The 1,252-nt window shown below is 32.7% G+C and overlaps 1 long non-coding RNA gene across 1 annotated transcript in view; it reads right to left on the bottom strand.

Moving 5' to 3' along the window:
• Nucleotides 1–254, bottom strand: part of LOC109587098 (uncharacterized) — a 3,134-nt gene extending 2,880 nt beyond the window's left edge. The window contains exon 1 of the long non-coding RNA XR_002187392.1: nt 182–254. This is a non-coding gene — a long non-coding RNA (uncharacterized LOC109587098). The remainder of the gene's footprint in view (nt 1–181) is intronic.
• Between the last annotated feature and the right edge of the window lie 998 nt (nt 255–1,252).

Raw genomic sequence — 1,252 nt, 5'->3', positions numbered from 1 at the left:
TATGGATAAATCATGATGAGATTATTATCAAGTTATGATGTGACAATATGTTTTCAAATGTTGATGGGTTGAGCAATTGACAAAAACAGGTATTAATTAAGGAAACAGTACAATAATATTTTTCTTTCGTTAAATAAACTTTGTACATGCAATAGTTCATCATTACAGTTCTCACTGATACACTAATGGCTACTGCTGCTGGTATCTACTGGTGTCTTGTATTGACTGGATGTACTTTGAGTCTTGTTGTATCTGGTAAGTATGTAGATTGGCAGTGAATTAATGTTATAATATACTCACAGCAGCATCACTGACTCAAACCTCTCCAACTTATACTCTAGTGTGTCCTGGTGATAGACTAGTACTGAATTGTGTAGCTAGTGGAACTGGTAGTGCCTACTGGAAATATGGGACTGGTCTTTCAAAATTGCTAAATAATAATATAAGATCAGGTGTTACTGATAATGGTCCTCTTACACTCAGTGTTACTGATATTGTTAGTAATACAGTGACTAGTACTGGTACTATACCATCAGTAGATGCATCAATGAATGGAACTATGATTGGTTGTACAGCTTTGATTTCAGGTGGTTTCAATACATTTATCATCAAAATGACAGGTTAGCAACTATCATTTTATGATACCTAACTACAGCTTTAAATAGGTCCACCAGTATCAGTGTCAGTTGTTAATGTAACTATTACTCCTATTAACAATACTGCACTGACAATCAGTTGGTCATTGAACACACAGGATTACAACTGCAGTATAAACCAGTACAGTATCACTGTCTATAGCAACGGAACAGTCTTTAAACAGGAGTCTGTGAATAATATTACATCATATACAGTTGCTTCTCTCATTATTGGTGCTAATTATTCATTTATTATTATTCCTATTGATACTATTGGAAGAGAAGGACCTCCTTCATCATTAATACAGTATATATGGAATGGTAAGTACTATACACACACACACACTCATTGTATTTCTTATAGTACCAGCTCAAGTTGTTAATATTAGTTGGGATCAGATATCAACTGATACTATTACAATATGGTGGAATAGCACTGAGGTATTATGTTAAGCATTATAATGTGTGTTATTAATTGTATATAAATAGGATGATTTGTTACTATATCCTCCAATACATTACCTTATAAATGTATTAAATAATAAAACTATTATCATTAAGCATAGCAATAGCATTGTTGTTCACTGTAATCATGAAGTAGATCCATGTTATGTTAC

Source organism: Amphimedon queenslandica, unplaced genomic scaffold (genome assembly GCF_000090795.2).
Source record: "Amphimedon queenslandica unplaced genomic scaffold, v1.1 AMPQUscaffold_12687, whole genome shotgun sequence".
Lineage (NCBI taxonomy): Eukaryota > Metazoa > Porifera > Demospongiae > Haplosclerida > Niphatidae > Amphimedon > Amphimedon queenslandica.
This window is presented reverse-complemented; position numbering and strand designations above follow the sequence as displayed.